General features: G+C 47.7%; 1 protein-coding gene across 2 annotated transcripts in view; it reads right to left on the bottom strand.

Annotated features, from left to right (window-relative positions):
* The window catches only part of Elk3 (ETS transcription factor ELK3), an 86874-nt gene extending 63634 nt beyond the window's left edge, over positions 1–23240 (bottom strand). Inside the window, exon 1 of one of the 2 annotated variants that reach the window (XM_087901991.1) lies at positions 22905–23240. The gene's annotated coding sequence lies outside the window, so the exon portion shown is untranslated. The remainder of the gene's footprint in view (positions 1–22904) is intronic. The other variant, XM_087901990.1, reaches the window with a different exon arrangement.
* Between the last annotated feature and the right edge of the window lie 2139 nt (positions 23241–25379).

Raw genomic sequence — 25379 nt, 5'->3', positions numbered from 1 at the left:
AGAGCTCCCACATCCATTCCAGGGCAGGCAGTCTAGGCTTTGAAGTGTGTGTGTGTGTGTGTGTGTGTGTGTGTGTGTGTGTGTGTGTGTGTTTTCTTTTTATTCCTCCCTACTTTGTTGGGTCAGGATATGCCAGCACATACAAAAGACACCCATCAAATCAAGATGGTGTAAATTCTTGTCTCTTTATTTTTGGAGCCTCAGACATCTGTCTTCTACGTCTTCATAAGATTTTTTAAAAATCGATTATTATAAAGTATAGAGGCCCTAGAATAGAACTTGCTTCTCCAGGTATGTGCACTGGTCTCTGCAGTCGAACCTCCATTATCCAGAACCTCCCTTATCCGGCACCCGACCCATCCAGCCTCTAATAATGACCGAGTTACCAAGCCACTCTGAAAGCTTCCATACAGTGAAGAGAAAACACAAAACACTTTGTGGCTGTCGTTTGTTAATTGGCCAATTTGAAAATGCTTCTCTTGCCCTGCCAAGACCTTATTTTGAATATATGGAATTTTACCGGGTATTTCAATACCATCCTGTAAAAAAAAAAATCGTTGTGAGGGGGCTGCAGGTGCGCACTGTAGCTTAAGAATGTATGAATGGAAGTCAGAGGAAAGTTCTGTGCAGCTGGTTCTCGGGGATAAAACTCACATCTCCAAGCTTGCCAGCAGGCACCTCATCCACTATGCCACCTCACCAGCCCATCGGTGCCTTCTATGCCCTTCCCTCCCATACAGCATCATGCAGCTTTACAAGGTACACTCTTGCCACAGGATGAGCTGTCCCAAGTTGTTGTAGTCCTCTGAGTTTGCTTCCAGCCTGCTGCCTGCAAGGTCCTTCCTTCCCACGATGGCCTTTCCTATGTCTACAGAGCTGAGACATATGCATGCAGAGAGAGAATGCATGCAGAAGCCACTGAACTCACCAGCCCTCTCCGGGGCTCCTTTTCCTTCAGAATGTCCAGGCCAGATCTTGCTGGCGTGGAGATCTTGTTAGATCACCCTGTCCCAGTGCTGGGGAGAGGTGTGTGGGCATGAAAATCCCTACACACATTATCACAGCTACAAAAGGAAAACCCATGGAGGAGCCTAGAAATCTCAATCCAGCCATCCCACTCTGAGGTACGTATTCAAACGAGATGGCCTCCGTATGCTAAGGAGACATCTTCACCTCTGTGTTTATAGCAGCCTTAGTCACCACAGTCAAGACATGGAATCAACCACCTTGTCAATCAACAGATGGGTAGGTACATTAGATAGGTATGCAAGATACACAAAGCTATTTGGTTATTAAAATGATAACCTCGCCATCGACCCGGAGGGCATTATGTTACATGGATAAGTCAGGTTCAGAGAGCCAAGCACTGCATGCTCCATCCAAGTGCAGTCTTCAGAAGCTTGTCTCAAAGAAGAAGAATACAGAAGAATAGTTCCCAGAGCCTGGGGAAAACAGAGGGGAGAAGCCGAGGCCAGTCAGAATGGACACTAAGTCCTGGGTCTGCTGAACAGCGGGGTGGCTAAGCCAGTAGTGATGGATTGTGGATTTCCAGGTAGCCAAAAGATGGGATTGGAGTCTCACCACACAGGGACGATAAATGTTTGGTGTACTAATGCTGCTGATTTTATCGGCACACAACACGCAAGTATCAAAACATCACATCGCACCCCATAAATACATACAATTACCATGCCGATTAAATGATTACAATAGCAAAATAAAATGCTCATCGGGTTTGAAAAACCTCCTGTAAAGAGGCAGGCAGGAGACTGATACATCGGCAGTGTTGACAACCTATCTTTCTCTACTACACACTTTTTGCTGTCCTCTCCCTTACGTGTAAAAGGCAAAGCAGGGTATAAAAGGCTCAGGACCAAGAGTTCTTGAAGGACAATATGGAAGTCAGAGGCAAAAGCCAAGCCTCTCCCGGCCTATTCAAATGAGCAATTAACTTCACACGTGGCAGATGATGTTTGCTGAAACCTGTCCACATCTCACACAACAAAACAAAAACAAAAACAAAACAAGACAGGGCCAGCAAGACAGCTCGGCAGGCGGATAAAGATGTTTTACCCAACAGTCTGGCATCCTGATTCCTAGCCCCGACAGCCACACAGAGGAAGGAGAGAATCAACTCTTACAAATTGCTATCTGACCTCCACATGCATGCCGTGGCATGTGTTCCCAGACACGTACGAGTGTATGTACACACACACAGAGAGAGAGAGAGAGAGAGAGAGAGAGAGAGAGAGAGAGAGAGAGAGAGAGAAAGAGAGAGAGAATAAATAAAGGTAATAAAAAGAAAAAGAAACTAAATTGAAAGCTATGATACAAGTACATCAGTGTAGATTCTTTTAAATAAGATGGATATATACTATACCCAACCACAATAGAAACATTATTCTTTCCATTCTCTGGCTCTCATTTCTTTCCTTTGCTTTTCTTTCTTCTCTCTCTCTCTCTCTCTCTCTCTCTCTCTCTCTCTCTCTCTCTCTCTCTCCCTCCCCTATCTTATGCCAAGATGCTGTCTAGTCATTTGGAATGAATCAGTAAGCAAAAGGACTTGGGTCCTTATTGAGCTCACATGCCAGTAGAAGAGACAGACAATGAACAACAAAAAGCATGATGAATTCAATGACACAGTAAGTTGGAAGACGGGGCTACAGAAAACTCCTAAAGCTGGATGAGGGGACAGGAGAAGCAGGAGTGATGGGATTCATGGTGATGGTTATAACAGTGGTTATAATGGTGATTTTAGTGGTTATAATGGTGATGATGGTGGTGATGGTGGTGGTGGTGGTTATAACGGTGATGGTAGTTATAATGGTGATTGTGATGGTGATGGTTGTCATGGTAATAGTGATGGTAGTTATAATGGTGATGGTGATTATAATGGTGATGGTAGTGGTTATAATGGTGATGGTGGTGGTGGTGGTAATAATGGTGATGGTGGTTATATGGTGATGGTGGTGGTTATAATGGTGATGGTGGTGGTTATAGTGGTGATGGTGGTTATAATGGTGATTGTGATGGTGATGGTGGTGGTTATAATGGTGATGGTGGTGGTTATAGTGGTGATGGTGGTGCTGATGGTGGTTATAATGGTGATGGTGGTTATAATGGTGATTGTGATGGTGGTGGTTGTCATGGTAATAGTGGTGGTAGTTATAATGGTGATGGTGGTTATAATGGTAATGGTAGTGGTTACAATGGTGATGGTGGTGGTTATAATGGTGATGGTGGTGGTTATAATGGTGATAGTGGTGGTTTTATAATGGTGATGGTGGTGGTTATAATGGTGATGGTGGTGGTGGTGGTTATAGCGGTGATGGTGATGGTTATAATGGTGATGGTGATGGTGGTGGTTGTCATGGTAATGGTGGTAGTTATAATGGTGATGGTGGTAGCACTGACAGGGGACAAGAGGATAAAGACGCCTGCCTTGTGGGATTATTGTTAAATGTTACAACGTTACTAATGAACTATACCTGGGACCTAGAAAGTACTACTTAAAACACAAGTAGCTGTCATGTCTTAAACAACAAGAAAGCTCTCACAGATGACATTGTGACATCACATGCCCTCCACCTGGCTCAAAGACCTCATTCAGATACTTGTCGGGACTTTGGTATTTGTCATTAGGCAATGGCTTCAATGAAGTCCAAGTGAACTTTCAGTTGCATCGTGTGTGGGGGCTTACAAGATGGCTTGGAATATAATTATACACACTATGAGGACTATCGTCTGATTTCCTTGCATATAACACAGCACCAATCCTTCCCCTCGCGCAGGACCCTAATTCCCGAGGCCTCCAAGTTGGCCCGTTGAGCAGAGAACAACCCCAGCATGAACCCGGCTGCTCAGGCTGCCCTGCCCCGGGAACACGTCTGCTCCCGTGGATCCTGTGTTCCTGGAAAAGGCCAGGGAGTCAAGGGATGAGATCTGCCGAGTTGGGGCAGTGTTCTAACATAACAAATCTCTGTCTGTGGGTGGCATAGACTATGGGGGTTCCCTACGCCAGCCTGTTAGGGCGACAGACAGAGCAAAGCGGTGGACTGGATAGGACTTGGTGAAAGAGTTGGGCCACTGCGGGGGGCGGGGGCGTGTCTGTAGACTCTGAGTGTTCCCTGTCTCTGTGTTTAAACAGAAAAGTAAACACGAAATGATTTTTATTCTTCCTAGTTATTTTTCTTGCTTAAAAAAAAAAAACAGGCCAGACTCACAAAGCGAAAGAGGCTGCAGATGGAACAGACTGACCACGCTTGCTGTCAACCCACACACACTAAGGGGAGCCGTCCTAAGGCCCCATCTCCTCGCCCCTCCCCCTCAGAAACTCGGGTCCATTTGTCAGAGGGTGCCCTACTTGCCATCTGCCACAAGGTGGCGCCAGATATCCTGTGAATTGGCTGGAGACGGCTCACTCAAAGCCAAAGGTTTGGGCAGCCATTCTTAGAAATTCAAAACCTGGCTTGCTTGCTTGTTCTTTCTTGGCTTGGTTGGTGTTTTTGTTTCTATTGACAGACTCCTGATGTTTCTCTTAGCACGACAGCTTTGCTTCTGCAGTTGCAGAGGTGGCTGATGGGAGGGTAAAAAGACCCTCTTTGATGTTCTTCTTTTACCCTGTCTGCTTTGATCTGAGACAGGGTCTCACTATGTAGCTGCCCTGGAACTCCCTATGTGGACCAGGCTGGGCTGCTTGTCCAGAGGAAGGGGTCCAGGGTAGCCACGTCACTGCAATCCAAGGGGATAGGGAGAAACCACAAGCCCACCGAAGTCAAGGAACAGGAAAACATCTGGAGCCTGCCAGAACCCAGGACAGGTAACTTTAAGGTGTGAAGAGGTAACTCGATCAGTTCATAAACACACAACACCTACAAACTCTGAAGCCCTTTTCTCTTAGGCAGTGGGTCTCAACCTTCCTAACACTGCCACCGTCATGTTGTGGTGACTCCCAGCCATACAATTATTTCATTGTTACTTCATAACTATAATTTTGCTACTGCTATGAATCATAATGTAAATATCCACGCTTTCTGAGGATCTTAGGCGAACCCTGTGAAAGGGTTGCTTGATCCCCTAAAGGGTAACAACCCACAGGCTGAGATCCGCCGGTAGGTAAGTATTTTTTTTCTGAGATGAGCCTAAGATTATTACCATTTATTTTCAAGAAACATTTTCGTCTTTGCCAACCATCACAATATAAAGCAAATAAATGAAGTCAAGGGGTTCATGTCCCCCCGAAGCTCTTCCCACGGGACAACCAATGCCTGTGTTCTCATTTAGTCTGTAAATAAGCTATAGACGCTCTGTGTTTGAAAAAACAAACGAGAGAACAGCAAAGAGAAGCGGGCAATGCTCAGCCCAGTAATGTATCCCCTGGACTACGCACGACAGTTTGTCATGTTTTAAAAATGATTCTTCCGTCTGAGGAGAGAATTTTCAGGAGGAATCACTGACAGCCACTGTCACAACAGAACTGCAATCCGCTGTCTACACAAACTGCCCAGCTCCCTTGGAGCTGTGTCATCTGTGGGTAAGTTAGCAGTGACTCCTCTGGCTTGCTGATGGCTCATGGACAAGGGTGTTTTCTTTGGAAAACCCAATGGATGGCTACGTTGCCTCCACTGGGACCATGTCTTTCTCCTTCCTCCAACATCCGCAAATTCATCCACTTCCCACCCCACCCCAGCAGGGCACAACCCAGGCCTATCTTATCCCATGTTTTCAGACCTCTCCGTAGACCACCTCACGCGGCTCCTCTTTGATCTCTAATATGGCAAACGTCCCAACGTTTTTTTATGGGACAACTTGTTCTTTCTGGGCCTGGAGAAGAGGTGGGTCACCTACAGGATAAATAAATATCTCATGTCTAAGAGCACACACCTATGAACCTCAAAGATGCAAGGAAATTCTAACTGGTATAGCCCTGGAGCGCAGAATAATAGCCTGCCTGCTATCAGGCTGCACCAACACTTAAATGCTGCCATCGTAGCTGCCTTATAAGAAGCGAGGTTTCCCTAGGCGGGCTAAGTATTTGAGCCGGTACTGCATTAGCATCCCCAGCAATTCTAACACAGCGCATGATGAAAAACAAGCCCCCACTAACGAGGTGTGTGATAATCCCATTTTTTTTAATCTCAATTTCTTTCTGGGGGGATGGAAGTATTTAATTTCATAGATGCTTAATAACAATTCAAGAGCTCAGCCATTTAGCAATCACCCTCATGGGAGAAATATGGCATTCTCCACTTTCCCAGAGTCTTCTGATCGTCTTGAGTCCCGCGTGCACCCTCCAGGTAGCCAGCCACACAAACAGAGTACCCAAGGTCTCTTCCACACACACTCAAACCTCCATTACTCTCTTATTGGAAAACAACAGACCACAGTGTTATGGGGCAGCTAGATCAAAGAAAGAAACCAATTAGTCGCCTAGATTTTGCAAGCGAGGCTGCAGCCACTGGGTTGTCCAGTGCCCCCTCCATGTATCCACAGAGCGAGAAACCACAGAATTTGGGGTGAGGGGGGACCTTTCCGGATAACCAACCAGGCTAACAAAGCAGGCCATGTCTTGAAAGACGAGAGGGGCTGTAAAACAGAGAGGTTCCTGCAAGGTGGGTACGGCTGCCCTGCCCCCACCCCCTACCCCTGGGATGCGGACCATGTTTTTCTTTCAACGGAAAGGCTGTTCCTTTCCAGCCATCTTTGGACGAAAACCTGAACATTTACTTTCGGACGGGATTGTTTTCATTGTCCGGGCCCTTTGCATGAGTCTTATTTCTAGCTGGCGCACAGCCCCCACCGGAGGGTTCTCGCACGGCTTCCTCTTCTGCAGGTTGCAGGCAGGAAACTGGAAAATGGACCACAGGAAACCTGGCCTCCCACATCTGCCCCACTTTGTAACTGCAGCTCTGGTTTCATTCGGTCTATGTGTCAGCTCTATTTTAACCCTCCACACGACCGTCCAACTGTTCTCCAAAGGAGCACCCATGGGTTTACAGCTAAGCATGCTCCCGCAGGACTTTTGGCTTCATCCAAGCCATCGATCCCATGAATTCAGTCGAGTCCCTGGTGAAAATTCAAGATGACTGCGCAACACAAGATACAACAGACGTCGTTTTAAGTAAATAGATTTACAATCTGCCTGATGAATTTTAACTCGCCAGGCTTTGGTGCAGAACAGGAGAGGAAGCTGTAAATACAGACCTCGCTACAGGCAGTCCCATCGTGAGGCTATTCCAAGTTACGTTTCCTTAGTATCCCAGCCTACTGGGTTGGACTACATAAAATTATTGTTCTTACAGGTCAAAAGCTGTGTAACAGCAGAAGTCTCATACAGTCCCCTTAAAACATATGCTCACATGCCTAAAACAGATGCTCACGCACACATCACAAAGGCACAGAAGAGCCTTTCTTGTGCATTTGACCCACGGACCATTTTGAGAACTCTCTGGCAGAAAATACTATATACATATCTATGCATGTAGATATAAACATGTGTATGTCTGTACATACCATGTCAGTAGGGTCTGTAGCGTTTTAAAAGGAACCTATAAGTAAGTTCCAAATCAAGAGTCCTGGACCAAGGAAATATTAGCTGCATTCTCCACCATTGCCAATACCGAGAACCACAGGTTTCATGGGAACAAGGCTCAGACCCAAACTTCCACCCTTACGGGAACCTTTCCTTTAAGGGTTAAACCGTCGACGACTTTGTGTGCCAAGCATTGCAGTTAGCGCACGGAGTACGTGTTCACACTCCCCATCAGCCCTGTCCACCAGGGAGCCTTGACTGAGGAACACACAAAGACAGACGCATCTGGCCACACAGGAAGCAGAAGAGCGGACAGACCCCAACCCAGGAATATCTGCTCCCAAGTCTGGGACTCTAATTACAATGCACATTGCCACGCTAGCGCAGTTGTTCTCAACCTGTGGACCATGACCCCTTTGTTGGGGGAGGTCAAACGACCCTTTAACGGGGGTCACCTAAGACCATGGGAAAACACAGATATTTACATTATGATTCATAGCAGTAGCATAAAAGTTACGAGGTAGCAACAAAAATAATTTTCTGGTTGATAGCCACCACATGAGGAACTGTATTAAGGGGTCACAGCGTTACAAAGATTGAGGACCACTGCCCTAGATGCTGGCTTCCTAGACCTCTCTGCTACTAAGACAGTTGTCCGCAGGCACAGTGACAGCCTCAGCAGGATAAAGGATGGAGGTGTCCTTCATTTCCTACCCCACCATTCTGTGACTCCAGGTACTCTGCCTGGACTGTTTGATTAAAAAGTCTGAGCTGGGCATGGTGGCACTCAGAGGCAGAGGCAGATGCATCTCTGTGAGTTCAAGGTCAGCCTGGTCTACAGAGGGAGTTCTGGGGCAGCCCGGGCTGTATATAGAAAGAAAAAAAAGAAGAAAGAAAGAAAGAAAGAAAAGAAAAGAAAAAGAAAAATAAAGAAAAAATAAGAATCTGAGCCTTTCTGCCACCATTATTTTAGCCAATTTCCTCAAGGAACAGAGATAGAAATAGACAGATGGGTGGGTGGGTGGGTGGGTGGGTGAATGGATGGATAGATGGATGGAAGGAAGGATGGATGGATGAAGGACAGAGAGACACACAGAGAGAGAAAATCAGATGGACATGCTAGGTTCACCCAATGAGATTCTTTTAATGGGGAACTGAACCTTGGGAGTCACACTGGGCAAAGAACCATTGACAGGTGGGCCTAGTTCTTTCTCCGTTCACTTGTTTACATTTTAAGTCAAAATCTGGGTAAGTTAAAGACTGACGCTGATTTCATTAGGGAGCCTAAAATGACATTGACATTGCAATCCTCCTGCCTCGGCCTCCTGTGTAGCTGGGATTTCAGGCCTTTGTCACCAGGCCTAGCTGAAGGTGGGCCCTTCATGACAAATCAGGCCGTGAGCCTTGGCGAGCTCCAGAACTCAGTTGTTCCTCAGATGTGGGGCGTCTGGTCCTCTTATCTGAAGTGTGGACACCAGGCCTGCGGAACCAGAAGACAGAGGTAAAGGAAACCTAACCTTAAACATGAGTTCTTCATGGTACTCAGAAACGGATCAAGAGAATTTTCCCCATGTGTGGAGGGACAGCCTGGGAGCCCCTGATCTGTGTACGGCAGACCTTGGGAGGGACCTAGCACCCTGAGCAGCCTTGGTGACTTCCCATCACACGGAGACAGATAATTCAACTTACTAAAATCTTGCCAACTGTCCTGAGATTTGAGCTTCCGTGTAAAGCAGCCGGCATGGCTCCTCAACACTCTTTACCTGTGTGTTTCAGAGCCCTTGGCTGGAATGGCAAATCTTTCCCCCAAATTTCTAGCTTAATAAATTCAGTCTTGTGCCTTGAGGTGTGTATGGGGCAGGGGATGGACATTGGGAGTCGGGATATAAACAAAACCTGGTGCCTATCAAGCCTTTGAGTGTATCTGGTCCAAGACAGGGACACTGGCAGCTCTCCTTCAGGCTCCCCATCTATAGAAAACAAGGCCACTCTTCACAGGGGTGGGGGCAAAATGAAAGATTTTTTTTCTTTAAAGATAGAAAGTATTTTGCAAATAAAAGGTATATGATCCAGGTTGGGTACAGAGCTAAATGTTAGCGCAGTCCCAGCACACTTAAGACCATGGGTTAGGTCCCCCAAGCACCACAAATAGGAACAACAAAGTAACAAATACGGGGTCCTTCCAGTAAGCAGAGATTCCAGCCTACAGCTGACGCCTTGAGAAAGGGGTGTTCTTAATCTGTTTGCGTTACCATCAGGAAGGCTTTATTCACTTAGATACCTGAAGATGGCTTTTCAAAAAAAAAAAAACAATAAAATAAAATAATAAAGGCAATCTTCCACGCCACTTCTGGGAGATGGAACACTGGAATCTTTCAGATAAACTTGAAAGCGTTACTGTGCTAACGGGGCGGCTGGGAGAGGTAAAAGCACAAGCCCCGTGCAGTGGGAACTCTTCGGCACGCCACAAAATGATGGTGGGTTTTCCACATCCAGAAACCGAGGCGCTTCCTGCCAGAGCATCCTCCGGCTCTCCCATTGTGTTGAAACTGTAAAACCTTTCTAAATCAGGACTTCCTCCTATTATACTGCAGAGGCGTCTTTCTGGGAAGGGGGAAACTCCTGCGGCAAAAGGTAGGAATTCCTGCAGCACCACCCAGTGGAAACATGGGGTGGGGGTGGGGGTGGGCGAACTGAAACACTGAGTAAGAAGAGAAAAGTCACGTCAGCTCCTCCAGCTTCAAGTCCGAGCCCTGATCCTTCGCCACCAATGGCACCCTGCTTACAAGTGACCTCTCTGGGCTTGTCTGCCCCCTTTTGCTCCTGCGCACAGAGGGTGCTGAGCAGGGGTCAGGAAGCCTGGTGCAAGCCTAGGAAGGAAGGGGTCCCAGGTGGGGTTAGGTGTGAGCTGCCTCCCAATCCCTTCCTCTCGAAAGGACCCACGGGATTCTGGGGATGGGAAGTCTGCACAGCTGGGCTGGACATCCTAGATGTGATGCAGGGACAATCAAGCATTTCCTGGCAGAGTGGTACCCGGCCATCCGGGTACCTTCTTCTTCTCCTGGCAAGCTGCACCTGGTCTGGCCACCTCTGACATGGCATGTAGAGATTCTCGGAGACAGTTAGAGGTCCTCTCCTTCCTCCTGGGTCCTGTCTCCATAAGAATCCGACTACCCCTGTCCTTCCGAGGCCACTGTGGGTGTCACAGGCAACAGGCAGGTTGTTTATCCCCAGTACATTAACAACCATCACTAAAACATAGCTTTTCTTCAAGATCTGCTTCCCAAATATGCGAAGCATTGGATTTTTTTCCCTAGAAAAAATCCCGTTTTCTAGGGAACGGGATTGAACAATAGGAATCCCTGACCACATCCTTCCAGCTTCTTCCAGAGAAGCCCTGGCAAAGGAGAAAGGCCAGGTCTACCACGGAAGCTTAGAACCTTCTTGTCTTCTCCATAAAAGCTAAAGCAGTAATTTCTCAAGTGTCTATCTCCGTCTCTCTGTTTCTGACCTACAGACACACAGACACACACACAGACACACACACAGACACACACACAAGCACCACAGCCATCACCACTATCATCATCAATGGAATAACAACAACAACAACAACAACAACAACAAAGTCTGTCTCAGACAGACCTCAGCCTTCTTAGACTAGTAAGCAACCTTTCTCTCTCCAGGGACTAACTCCACTGTAACTATTTTAAAGTCTCTTGGTTCTTAGTGGTTCGTAGATAAAGAAATAAGAAAAAGAAATCAGCTGACTGATCTTGTCTTTGTTTGGAAGTATAAGATTAAAATTTAAATGCTTCTATATAGCACCTTATACTATATATAAGTATTATATAGGGGCTAACAGTCTTAGAACTCTTGCTTTTGCTTAAATAAAACGCTTGCCAGTGTCAAGACTAAGTCACACAGAGCTGTCATTAGCTGGTCCCTGGTGCTGCTAGAGACAGACAGTATCTTCCCACAGTGTTATGTGCTACTGGTGTCTATGAACAAGGGGTTGCTGGAGACATCGAGTTTGGGCTTTTGAGAAGCATAGAGAGCCCCGGACAGAGTGATTACCTGTGCTAGAAGCTGGGAGTTTCTGGGCTCTGAGGCTGTGGCCACTTCAGCTTCGGTACCTTTCTCAAAGCAAAGGTGTTTCACAGTTCAGGAACTGAGAATTCCAGATGCTAATGCTCGGACCTCAGTCTGGTCTTCGGATTCTGTTTGGACGAGAGGCTAGCTAGAGTCCTCAATGTGTCCTCGCCTGCTCATGTGCGGGACACGTGTGGAGGTTTGGTGGCATCTGAAGTCAGGAAGGTGGAGACGGGTTCCATCGGCTTCCCTGCCCACACACATGTGTTTCTCTTGCACTTTCCTGCGTGGACATCAAATCTAGCCAGATGTGATCCGGCTGTTGTCTCACGTGCGGAGACTGCCTTCCAACGGTAAGTAACTTCTAATAAAGCTCCTTTTAACCTGAAGTAAGAACTCAGTGGTGTTGTGGTAAGTAAGCCAGAGGCCACGCAACTCTTCACGCATGTCTATTTTAAACCCCGCCTGGCCCGTGAACACACGTATGTGATGTGTGTATGTGAAATGGGACAGTAAGTGGTACATATGTAAATTATCTTGCTATCCTTGGTGGACGCTGTTATTTCTAAGAAGACCACAGTAGAAAACACAGCACGTGACTTCAAAATTGGAGCCTTCTCCAATGTCTTACGCCTCGAACCTTCCAAAAACTCATCATCAAAATAAACTAAATAAACAGTGTTGTGAACACTGTTGCCAAGGGGCCTCCCACTCCCATCTCATGAATAATGCTGGGTAACAGCCATCAAAACCATCTAATGGAAAGGATAACGCCCGTGTCAAACACAGACCCTCATCCCAAAGCATCGTCACCTCCTAGAACGTCTATGCAGGAGTCTGCCATTCCTGGAGTTGGCCCTTTTGCTAACACCACACACAACTTGACGCTGTTTCTTTTCTCAGCATGAATATATTAGCTATAAAAACAGCCAGCACCGGATTTAGACTACAGTCCCCCCTTACTCAAGAAAATTACCCTTTGGAACAGTGAAACATTCTCATCTAGTAGTGAATTTATAATCTTCTACTAGGTCTTAAAGTTTCTGTGTGTGTGCATGCATGTGTGTGTGTCTGTGTATGTACATGCTGGTGTGCAAGCTCACATCGAGGCGAGAGAACTTCAGATGTCATCTCTCGGGAATGGCATCCACCTTACGGAATAAGGACTGACGGGCCAGTTAGCTCCCCAGTGATTGGCCTATCTCTGCCTCCCCTGCGCTGGGATTACAAGCAGATGCTGCCACCACATCCTGTCTTTTCAACGTGAGACTTAGGGATCAAATCGGGTCCTCTGGGTAGCAAGGCAAGCAAGCACTTTACCTATGATAAGTCATTCCCCCAGGACGGTTTCTGCTCTTTTAAAGACAACGGTTTAGGTCTAATACTGGTTTTGGTGTTGCTACTTTCTGCCCCTATCCGTTGTTGTTACTGTTGCTCTTTTTGAGCCAGGGTCTCTCCTGTAGCCCAGGTTGGCCTTGAAATAACTATGTAGCCAAGTATGACCTTAAACTTCTGATCCTCCTGCACTGGGATAACCAAGCTGTTGCCACCACACCTAATTAGTGTGCAGTGCTAGGGATGGGACCCTGGGTCCCGTGTCTGTTAGGCATTCTCCCAACTGATCTATATCCCATTCCGACCTTCCACCTTCTGAGAACCCCAGAACGCTTCTAGCGCCGTCCTACTTGATTCGGGGATCTTGGTGATCAAAATAAGTCACTTTGAGAGCATTTCAGTATTATGCCCATTATTCTATCTACCCATGTATCATAAACTCGGAGTGGGGAACAGTAAAGTGGTGAATTAAATGAATTCATCAAAACCTAGGAACTCGCCAAAACCAAGCGGCTGGCTGACCGCTGCTTTTGCCTCGGCCATGAGAGTGAAGAGGAGAAGGGGGGAGAGAAAGAAAGACAGAGACAGAGAGAACCTGACGTCTTCTGGTCTAAAAGGCCTCTGAAGGTGAAACAGAGTTGGACACAGACAGAAATAACTTCCTTATCAATGCTCCTGAGTCCTGGACGGCAAGAGTTCAGGTCCAAGATCATTCAAGGAAACTAAGGCAGCGAATCTTCTACTTAACCCTGCAGACAGCACCGACTGCCTGGGTGCCTCCTTTATGTGCTCACACTAGGACTCGCTGGCGTCACTGGGAATTAAGCCTTTCCTTTCCTGAAAACTACGGAGTAAATCCAGGCTCTCGCCTGACTTCCGATATTGAAACAATGACTCTTCCGGATGGAGAAGTGCAGCGGGGTAAACAACATTCCCTTAGGCACCTCCCTAGGTAGAGAAGAGGACTCAAATCCCACCCTGGCAGGCTGGCCCCCTACATAGGAGGAGGAGGAGGAGCTGTTTTGGTCACTTTTTCTGAGGTCATATCCTGCCAGGTTCTCTCAGCCACTGTCTACCCAGGCAAACACATAGGCATGTTCCCCTCCTATTCCAATTGTTTCCATTAAAATAAATAGAAAAATCCCAGGCAGTAGAGCGTACATTTCCACTTCTAAAGGCAAATCTAACAAACTCCCCAAACTCCGTGTGGGGGACACTCCAGTTATGGGTTCTGTGAAGCCTTCCAGTGAGATGTTCTTAACGTCCAGGGCTAGATAGTCACCCAACACCAACAGCCCTGTTTCTTGCTTACAGTATTCCTTAGAAGAGAGCTCTGAGTATCAGTGCCATTTTGAGGAAGACAAGCTATGGGGGTAGGCAGTGAGATCTCCTGGTTAATTCCTAAACATACTTGGGAGCTGGTCCTGGGGCAAATCCTGAGGCTCGTTTTTGGCCACTCTTTTCTAAGACAGTGGTGGCAGGACCGGGGGTGGGGGACCTGCTTGATCATACATTCTGGGTAACCCAGACTTGACCCCAACAAAGGGCTCCTTGGCAAAACAGAGGTGAAACCAGTTAGTCCTTCTCGGGCAAAAACAAGAATCTCGTTTTCAGCCCATCTCTCCTGTTATTTTAAACCCCGGCAGAAACATCATTGATTTCAAAAGGTTACAGACAAACACTGTATGTGCAGTTGTTTCGGGTTAAGAAAGGCTTTCAACTGAACACGGCAAGACTCAAAACGGATTATCCAGGACCACTGTGAGAATCTTGTCATGAAATCTTCCATAAAAGACCACAGTGTCTTTAGACTTGATGAATTCTGGCAAGAAAGCACTTTCTATGAATGTCTTTCAAGGTGTCGCTGACCATTTTCAGTCTAACACTGATCTTAACATCAGAGTCAAGTCTGTCCCAACAGCAACAAACTGACCCGGTTTCTGAACAGACCCTTTTCTTGGAAGTTTAAATAAAAACTATGGGAACCGGGTGGTGCCTTTAATCCCAGCACTCGGCAGGCAGAGGCAGGTGGATCTCTGAGTTTGAGGTCAGCCTGGTCTACAGAGCAAGTACCAGGACAGCCAGGGCTACACAGAGAAACCCGTCTTGAAAAAAATAAAAATAAAATAAAATAAAATAAAAAGCAAACCTATGGTGAATGATACAGGCACTGTTTCTAGTTCTATGAGAAAAACAGACGTGGGCCCAAAGCGAGCGCCCAGCCGGATGGGCACCACAGACGTAGAGCAGATCCTGTCACACTCACAGGCAAGGATCCCTCACTCTCTAAAGCTTTCTGGCTTGAGGGTCTGCACAACATACCGTCACAGTCTTGGTTTTGGAGCTCTGGATGAGGGGTATTCATAGGTAATTAGGAATAACTGCCAGTCTCCAGAAACACACACCTTAAGCCGTCTAGTTCCTGGGTTCAGACAGCAAGAATCTGGATAATGAGGAAACCTGAGAATAAAGGCTCTACAGAGGGCTGGGGTCCCAGGGGAGGACTAAAGGCCAGCACAGCCTTCCCTAGGGAGGTGACAGATGACCTAAGAGAGAGCTAAAGAAAGAAGGGGAGCAGAGAAGATGCTGGAGAGAGAGGGGGGCAAAATACCATGTTTTCTTTCATAAGCAGAGTTTCGATTTGAGAGAAAGAGAGAGAATAAGAAGGTAGAAAAGGAACTGTTTAAGAGGAGAACCAGTTGAGGGGAAGAGGAGGAGGGGAGGTGGTGGGGAAGGGGCGTGAGCATTACACAGCAATACATGTGCACGGGCATGACATGAGGAAATCTATTACTTTGTACATAAAAAAAAACGGGAAAAATTCATAATTGAGTTAATTTAAAAAATAAAAATAAATAAAGGATGACTGTTGAGAGCCAGCCTCGGGAGAACAGAGCCCCAGGGGAGGGACTTTACAAAGGCTGGGTGGCAGGGGCTTCAGTGAGGACAGAAGGAAGGACCACAGGTTGATGAGGCTGGCTACATCCACAGGGCGCAGCCGCATTCCCTGGAAGGCTCTGTGGGGCAGGGGAGCCAGAGCAACAAAGGCTGATGTGCGCTTGGAAAGAGTTTCAGCTCCTGATGCTGCCAGGGTCTGGGGACAGGAGAAGGTAACGAGGGTGGGTGCCCTTCTGCACATGCTCACACAGAAGAGGTAGGGTGGAGCTTGGAGACAGAGAGCTTCTCCGGGACAATGGGGACAACTCAGGTGCAGAGCCCGGCCCACCTCAGTCATGGGGCTCCCCGGTATGAAATGGGAGAGGTTGTTAGAAATGAGTGCAGCATTCAGTTCTGTCCCCAGATCTGGGGAGAATGGAGGGAAGCTGGGCAAGTGGGACTGTGCTCCTTCGGGTCCTCGTTCTTCAACAAAGGGTCAAGTGGAATCAAAGGGAAATTTAAACTGCTGTGTTTGGTCCTAAGGTAGCAGCAAAAATTCACATCACATTTCCATAAGGTCAAGTATGTCCTTCAAAAAGAAGGAGGAGGAAGGGGGAATGAGGAGGAAGAGGAGGAGGAGGAGGAGGAGGAGGAGGAGGAAGAGGAAGAGGAAGAAGAAGAGAAAAGAAGGAAAGGAAGGAAGGAAGGAAGGAAGGAAGGAAGAGAAAGAAGGAAGGAAGGAAGGAAGGAAGGAAGGAAGGAAGGAAAGAAAGAAAGAAAGAAAGAAAGAAAGAAAGAAAGAAAGGAAGAAAGAAAACCACTATACACTATAGGACTTGGGATTTGAACATTAAGTCCCTCCATTTCAGTCCCATTACCGTCCAGCCAGGGGAGCGGACACACAGAATGATCAAGTAATATCCTATCAACCCAGTTAGTTTTAAAGCAATACTTTTAGTTTTTCTAGAACACCGGCTAAATATTTTGTACATGAAATGAACTAGAAGAGATTCCTCCCTTCCCTGTGTGATGAGGAAATCCACACATCCTACGGATTCATGTTTAGCCGTACAGTTAAGTTAAAGCACTGCGCGATTTATCAAGGCGTCCTGAGGTTTACGGATCTGCAGGGTAGAACCATGAAACTGTCCCCACTGCAATTAAAACAAAACAAGCAAACAGAAACCCTTGGGGACTACTTTGAAGTGATGGAAATACAGTCTTCATTCAGAGAAGCTAGATACACAGATGTATACAACCATACTTAAGATTCGTATGTTTGGGCGTATGTAAACTAAAGTCTTCTTTCGTTTGTCTTTGTTGTTTGAGACAGGCTCTCACTTTGAGACAAAAAAACCAGCCTGCCTCGACTGCCCAAATGCTGGGGTCAATGGTACACACCACCACGCCCCACAATTCTAATTCGTATTTTGTGAAAGGTGAAAGATATGTCAGGGGTCTTGTGTTTTTGTTTTGTTTTCTCCCCGGGCTGAGAGCCCTAACCTAACCACTCTCAAGGAAAGAGCATCCGGATACCTGTGTTTTCTACCTGCCCAATGATTCCTATTGGTTTCGTGGCCAAATGAGAACACCTGAGCTCCAGAAGCTTTAGAAATACTTAGACACTAGAGCCTTTGAGCCACTTTTGAGTAAACTCATTTTAGCTTGGTTCACACATTCGAATGTTATGACAACCAATCACTCTGGTGACTTCAGAGATAGCCAAGCAAAATTCTCAGCTAAGTTACACAAAGAATTCCATTTCACTTTTCAAATAGCTCGGTAATTCTTCCCAGGAAATGCAAATGACTCCTAATCAGTAAAGTTGCCAGAGTTCACGCCTCGTGATAATTCAGCCCAAATCACCTTCGGCTGAGGCGACCACTGCCAAGTTTATTCTGACACTGTTGACATGTGCGTGAATTTCCAGGAGAAAAGGACAAGGCTATTTTAATTCTGGTGGTGGACGAAGAGATCAGAGAGGGTTAAATTGTTTGAGGAGCGGTTACCTAAAAGACAGAAGGGAACAACCACCTTTAGAAGCCTTCCAGAGTTGTCAACAGAAAGCCAAACACACGAACATGGTAACTTAATTTGTTGGCTCTGCACTCAAAGTGGCAAAAACAGAGTCATCAAGGTGCCCCTGCCATGGTTTCGATCAAAAATCAATCAAAAAGCAGAACGACCTCAAGTCAAACTGGCCATGCCCATGGCTGGTAATATTATAGTATTATACTATAAATAAATAAATAATATATATTAGTATATAGTATATACTATATATTTTATGTATGTATAATACAATAATAGTAATATCAGAGTAATATTGAGGTTTTTAAGTCAATTTAAAACACCAAAGTTTGGAAAGTGTGAATACAGCAATAGCTAAGAGTTGTCTACGTGGGTCTTCCTCTCCTCCGCAGTTGGGTCATCCCAGGGTGGGTTTTTCAGCCCAGCCTCTACTCTCTCCCTTCATCTAGCATTCTGTCCTGGTGTGGAGTCCCCCACTTCCTGTTACTACAGCTCCATACTCCATTGCAAATCATGACTCACCCTTAAATCATAGAGAGACTCATCAAAATCCCAGACTTCACAGCACATAGAAACTCAATCTTTCAAGAGGGCTGCATTCTTAAGACATTACAGAAGACAGAGCACAGGACCAGCTCATGAGAAATCATGTCAGCCCATCCTCAATAAATACAGGCTCAATGTTTGGCAACTTGAGTCTCAGTACTCATTATTAAAATGTACCATGGGGGATGTTATGTGAAAATAAGCTATTTTTAAAAGGATGCCACGGATCCAGTAAAACCTTCTGAGCACACATGTTCCTGTGCGTCTGTGTACACAACCCATGTTTTAAAAGACTACAAAAATATACAATGAAATGTTAGCAGCGGGATTTCTGGTGATGTCTATTGTTGTCTTTGTGGCTTTCTATGTTTTCCTAGGGTAATTTGTGATATTTTTCACAACCAAGAAAAACGGAAAAAGTAGCCTTTAGAAGATGGCTTTTGACGGGTGTGCTTCCAACCTGCTCTAAACCACCCTGCAACAGCCAAGAGGAGCTAAGGTGACCACCGCATGGGAAACGCCTGCCCGGAACATACAAGGCTTTTAGAGGAACGTGAGGGGCTTCATGCTACTCATGAATACAAGTGAGAGAAGGCAGGCTGAGGAAGGGCTCACCAGGGTAGAATCAGGTAGACGGAGAGCACATTGCTCTTTGTGCACGAGGAGGAGTCTGAGGACTGGAAGGGACAGAGGAGTAAGTCACTGCCTAGGCATGTGAAGGCCCCAAACTATCTGCTAGCGAGGAGTAACTCACCTCGCTTCAGGAAGTCACATGCACCGGCAATGTTTTAATTACATGCCTTGGGCTTGTCAATAGGTTATGTCTTGTAACGTCTGACGATACCGTCTATATAAATAGAATTTGATGGCACAGAACACGCAAAAATCCAGTATCTGATCACTGGGAAGGAATATTTTAACTACACACACACACTGCCCGGAAGCCCTCTAAAACCAATTTCAGGAAAAGATTTAAGTTCCAAAAAGTTATGACAAACATAAATTTTAATGGATGACCTCAGAGTTGCATTTACTGTACATTAGCAGTTTTGAATGAAATGATTTCTTATATAAGACAAAAGGGGGGAAGGTTTTTAAATACATGCTTAGGTGACTTCAAAATTCAAGTGGGGTTAATTAAAAAAAAAAAAAACCTGCTCTCCCTCATCCAAATACTGTCTTCTGGTCTAATGGGCTTCAGCGCTGGTTGTGTGAGGAAGGCTCGGAGCTTAGGGAGGTTCAAAAATTCAGCTCACAAAAGTCACCGCGTCACAGTGTCAGGATCTGTCATTCTGTGGCACTGAGAAGAAGACAGACAGGAATGGGACAAGGCAGAGAGAGAGACAGACAAGGACAGAAGCAGGCATTAACAGCAGTTGCCATAATGAGAAGGCCCACTGAGGGCTTCTGATGCCCATTTGTTGAGCGAATGTCTGTGAGCGCTTTTATCAAGGGCATCATTAAGGGGAAGGAGAGATGCTCCGTGTAAGTACTACTAACACGTGGAGCTCGCGGATTACTTATGGGGAGGTGTCCTGGACATTGTTGGATGAGTAACAGTAACCCTGGATGCCAGTTGTACCCCTGTAGGTGTTTCTCACAGGAGGCAAAATCATTCTGGCTGAAAACCACAGAAGCAGATCTCAACAACCCGGACTCCGCTGTCCTCCTTTCTGATCAGAACCGTGGTTCTCAACCTGGGGGGTCGCGACCCCTTGGGGTCACGCGTCCAATATTTACATTATGATTCCCAAGAGTAGCAAGACTGCCGTTGTGAAGTAGCAGTGGAAATAATTTTGTGGTTGTGGTTGTGGTGGTGGGGGATCACCATGGGAACTATATTAAAGATTCGCAACATTAGGAAGTCTGAGAACCACTGGCTTAGAGGGAGATGTTCACAACCTGGACTTGCGGAGAACTCTCCTGCAGGAGGATGCCCCGCTTGGAAATCAGCTAGAACTTCTGTTGTCCAACTCAGCCAAATCAGCAAACCGTTTACTGACCACCCACTAGAAAAGGTGCAAAGGAAATCCTGGCCTTAGGCCCACTGACTCACATAGGGTGGGTTGGCTGGGTTGGTTTTAGGATACATTTGCCACTGGAGGAATCATGGCAACACCTTACAAGTGGAGGAGAGGAAGAATGTCCTTGTCAAGAAAGGGGCCCCCATGCTTCCAGTGGGGTTTTGGAAAATTCTTTGTCCTTTTTAGCAACTCTACCCATTTCTAGTCAACATTTAAAGGCAGAGAGAGAGAAAGGGGGAGGAAGGAAGAAAGGGAAGAAAGAAAGAAAGAAAGAAAGAAAGAAAGAGAGAGAGAGAGAGAGAGAGAGAGAGAGAGAGAGAGAGAAGAAAGAAAGAAAGAAAGAAAGAAAGAAAGAAAGAAAGAAAGAAGCCAGAAGGCCTGAGCTATATTTGGCTTGGAAAAGGCCACCACTTTTCATGCTCTGGGGGTTTTGCAAGCGGAGTCATTACTGGAAGCTTGGGCCACTTCTGTCCGACAGTCTCCTTAACTGTCTGACCTGCATGCCCTCCTAACACTGTCTGTAATTTTATAATCCTCATAAATTCAAACTCATAACTGACCTTTTCCAAATAAACGTGTGCCACAGAGAGGGAGAAGAGGAGAGACCAGAGAATATTTTGTTGGGCAATAAGGCTCAGAAATCGATTTAGACTCATTAATAGATGCCCGGAACATGCTGGGTTTCCCAACTCCTCCCTCCACTCCCCCCCCCCCCACACACACACCACAACAAAGCCGAGGCACAGATGGGAGAGGATGGACAGGCGTGTGTGTGTGTGTGTGTGTGTGTGTGTGTGTGTGTGTAAAAGAGTTGATTGGACAACAGAAAACAAAACAGAACACACACACACACACACACACACACACACGCACGCACACAGGAAAAGCATGTTGGACTGAGAACCAAAATGGCCAAAGAGACTTCCAAGTTTCTGGAGACTGCCCTGGAAAGACTGGCAGGGTGGAGGAGGCACCTCTAAGTCAATAAGGCGGTGACTGGCCTCGGTCCGCAGCGCCTGCTCCGCTCCGCAGGCTGACAGTGGCTTGCACAAAACCCCTCCTGTGCGGAGCAGCGGAAACTCCCAATGAGATTAGTCGGTGTGTGTGTGCAGACATTACTTAGCAATGACTAAAGGGGCTCTCTTCCTGCGGCCGCCAGTGGAAAATTCAAGGAACATTTTTCCCCCTGCAGCAGCAGAATCCCTTTAACCCTCTCCCCAGCCAAGTCCAAAACAACTCGGCCTCCCCCTCACCACCCCCAACTGCCCCCACCTCGGGCAGAGGACTGCAGGGAGTTAAAGGCCAGCGAGGGGCTTTCAAAGCAGGGAGGAAGGGAGGGGGAGAGGGGGCCGGCGGGGAAGGGGCGGGGGACCCTCGAACACTACAAAGGAAACTGTAAAAGGCACAAATACATAAACCTGAGAAGCAGCAAACCACAGTTTCTTTGTGAGCTCCTCAGTGAGTCATTTTCAAGATGCTGTCTGCAGCCAGTTTCAAAGCGGAAGCGCACGGCAATTAGTCTTGCCGTTTCCAGACAAGCCAGAAACTCTCCCGACACTCGTTTTTTTTTTTTCCTTCTAAAAAGCCCCTTTTGCAGTTTCTGAAATAGCCTTTCTTGCTGCCACCCCCATCCCACCGCGAAACTGCAGCTTATCCTCGGAATGATTCGGCTCAGAAAACGTAACAAACCAGAGACCTTTAAATTTTTTTTAGCGCTAGCTCCCAATTTAACCCCCCCTCCTCCTAAAAAATAAAATAAAATAAAAAGTTCCAGTAACAGTACAGGCCAGCGGGAAGTTGGAAGTTAAAGAACTGAGAACTTCAAGAGCATCCCTTGCCCGACCCGTCTCCCAAACCCGAATCCAGACCAGCAGACTCGGCCGGCTTTTAAATGTCCGTTTGATTGGGCGTGCGCCTGGGGCGGTGACCTGGGCGGGGGTCACCTGCCCAGCGAGAGTGGACGCGCAGCCCCAGGCCCCACATCTCCACGGCCCACGTCCTTCACCTCCTCTCCATCCCTGTGCAGTCCCTGGATCTGAGCACCCGCGACTTGGTGCCCATCATGTAGGGATCCCGACCGCAACCCCGGCTGGAGGTCAGCCTCCAGCCGCGCAGCCCGCTCCGGCCACCATCCTCAATCCCAGGGCCCTGGAGCCTCGCTCGCCAGCCTGCAGGGATGCGGGAGCTTGCACGCCGGGTGTCCCTTCCCCTGGCTTCTCAGCGCAGCCACCAGGCCAACGCATGAGCTCCTGCGGTGGCGGCGGTGGCGGTGACGGCGCGCAGCATCCTCCCCCACGGGGACGCACCCCCATCCTCCCCCACCACAGTCCACAACCCACCCCACAGCGCCCACCGCCCCACCCCCACCAGCCAAAGAAAAGAAAGAAGGGGGAAAAGGGGGGAAAAAAACTACCAAGCAGAAAACTTTGCAAGCATCGGAGCAACAGGCAAACAGTCCTGCAACCTACCCAGATGTGGGGGAGCGTTTGGGAGTCTTCTTGGGGAGATTTCTAGGAGGACCCGGGCGAAAGCCCCCGACTTTCCATGCTGACAGGCGTCTGCAGACGGTCTGTTGCTCTTGTAATGAGATCCTGATTTTTCCCCCTTTTTTTCTTTCTCTCGCTCCTCTTTTTTTTTTTTTTCCTCTGCTGTGTGTGAGAGCAGGAAGTTGGAGCAGTCAGGCCGAGCCTGCTCACTTCCTTTACTGCATTATTCCCCAGGCGGTGTGCAGTCTGTGTAAACAGGCTTTTCCGCCCCGCGCCGCGCGCCCGGGCCGCGGCTGTGCGCCGGGGCTGCCCGCCCAGACCCGCGCATACCCCCGGCGCCGGGCCCCGCGCCCGCCCTCACGCCCCGCGCGCCCCCGCGCCGCGCCCGCCCCGCTTCCTGCTCGGCTACCCCAGGGGAGGAGCCTGGGGACCCGCGGGCAAGGCCGCCGCCCCTCCACACGGCGGGCTCCGTCAGCTCCCGTGCACCCGGGTGCCTGAGCTGGGCATCACCCTGGGGTTGTGCCCTGCAGAGTTGGCCTGCAAGGGAACTGGGCGTGCTGTTCTGTGTCCGTAGGCATGGAAGAGTTGGGAGCAGGAGGGATCGCGAATGGGGTTCAGGGCTTGGATGCTCTGGGCACTGGGCGAGATTGGGGTGAAAAGACTTAGGGTGTACACAAAAGGAGATGGCTGCTTCCTAGAGATGCTGTCGGACGGAGTTACTGTCGGGGGACTTATTTAACAGCAACAATATACCTAATAATGATGGTAATAATTTAAAGCCAATTTTAGAGTTAGGGTCCTCTTTGGGGAAAACTTTTTTTTAAGAGCCACAGGTTTCTTGAGAAAGAGACGGTTAGGGCCGAAGAGATGGCTCAGCCATTAAAGGCTAGATTCACAACCAGAAATAAAAGAAAGAAACGGGTAAAGTGGCTTAACAGACACCACCGTCTTGTGCCCACTTAGGAGCTCCAGGTGGCTGGAGACTCCGAAAGGGGCGCCCTGTGGTCTCGAGTCTGGACTCCCCGCCCCTGAGAGCACTGGCCAGGATCTGATTGGAGACTTGGACATGGCTCTGAGGCTCCAGGGGGGAATGGGTCTCTTATTAATAAACCCTTCACACAGTTTCCCAGCCCCAGCCTTCTGCTTCAAACTCACAGCCTTCCAGAACCTTCCAACCCCATGCCCTCACTCTTGAGGGCTTCAGATCAGTGGGTTTCAAACCTGAACGTTCAGCGGGGGTAGAGGGGGGTGGCAGGGGGCAGGGTGTATTATTAGAACCCTAATTGCTGAGCCTTACCATGCCTGCCCCTTGTTCCCCTCTCCCACTTGTGTCTGGTGTGATTGTCAACCCGGGATAACAGAATCACGTTGGGATGGGGGTAGAGGGGCCTTGAAGACTAGCCACATCAGTCTCCAGGTCAGGAGAACCACATACTGACATTGCCTAGTATGTGTGATGTCTCTGAATGATTGTTAGTTTATAAGTATCTCCTTGCTATTAAAGGTCCGAGGGATTAGGTTCATGGAAGTAAATACCACCCCCCCACACCCTCCCCCAATACCTATCTGAACACCCTGTTAAACAGGGCCAGCATCTTGCTTAATAACTGATGTGTGTAACCTCCTGGTTGGGACCAGGCTCCCCAGTGCTCTGAGAAGAAACAGGTAAGAAGTAAAACAGAAGGAGTGGGTATGAGAAAGGAGGCTGTTGATCAAACCCTGATTTTTCCACTGCTAATTTTCCACTTTGGAGATTATCGTTTAAAATCCCTAGCTGGCTTCTCCTGTCACTCAGCAGAGCTGAGGCGGTGTGTGTCCCTATACGATCCAGCTGTCCGCGTGAACTGAGTGTAGGATATAATCGTACCATCCAACTCAGAAGCCCTGGCTTAGGAACTCATGTTGCTTTTTATTTTAAAGAGTATGTGTTTGGGAGAAACCAATCTGAAGGGACTAACTGTGGTATGGTTCCGGCCCTTCCAGAAAAGGCGGAACTATGGGGGCAGGGAGAAAGTTGTGATCACGGGGGTTGGGGACAAGGAGGGAATGGATAGGTAGAACAAGACTTTTAGGGCCAGCGATGAACTGCTCTTTGTTGATGCTACAGGGGTGGGTGCATGTCCTGTCGCATCAGGCAAAACCCACAAGTTATCTTCAGGGCCCCAGGAAAGGATGTGTCCGTGTGTCAAGGCAGGTCATTTGTAAGTGGTACATTCCTCTCTTGGGGAGGATTGCTGGGGGTTAGGGACACAAAGGCCTCTACTGCAGCTCAGAAGTCTGCACTGGTCTCGCTAGAGATTTATCTCCAAGGTAAAGTAATTGCCTAGCATGTGCAAACCCATAAAATCAATCCTCAGTGCCAAAATAAATAAACAGACCAATAGGTAGGTAGGTAGGTAGGTAGGTAGGTAGGTAGGTAGGTAGGTAGGTAGATAGATAGATAGATAGATAGATAGA

Source organism: Myodes glareolus, chromosome 26, assembly GCF_982192425.1.
Source record: "Myodes glareolus chromosome 26, mMyoGla1.1, whole genome shotgun sequence".
NCBI lineage: Eukaryota > Metazoa > Chordata > Mammalia > Rodentia > Cricetidae > Myodes > Myodes glareolus.
The sequence above is the reverse complement of the archived record's forward strand: the minus strand, read 5'-3'. Positions and strand labels throughout refer to the sequence as shown.